Source organism: Eimeria mitis, genomic scaffold, assembly GCF_000499745.2.
Source record: "Eimeria mitis Houghton genomic scaffold, Emh_scaff1671, whole genome shotgun sequence".
NCBI classification, from domain to species: domain Eukaryota; phylum Apicomplexa; class Conoidasida; order Eucoccidiorida; family Eimeriidae; genus Eimeria; species Eimeria mitis.
Genome location: NW_013569987.1, coordinates 8,087 through 8,364, shown reverse-complemented (window position 1 = coordinate 8,364; position 278 = coordinate 8,087).

Below are 278 nucleotides of genomic sequence, written 5' to 3'. Positions count from 1 at the left end.
CCTCCTGTTAACGCAACATCCCTACAACATCCACCAACCCCCTCCACCTACCCTGCTCCTCCGCGTGCAAGCGTCCGATTCCAAACACCACCAGCTTAGTGCTGACATACGCGGCAATCCGCCGACGTTCCGCAAACCACCGGTCTGGATAGACAGGCCACAGAAGCCCCCGTGGGCACCGTCTGTGTAGCGCCACATCGACGACATGCTACACACCGTCGGCACAACGTCGCGCTCATTCCACTTACGTCCGTCCGCACGTTCATGGGCCTGACGGA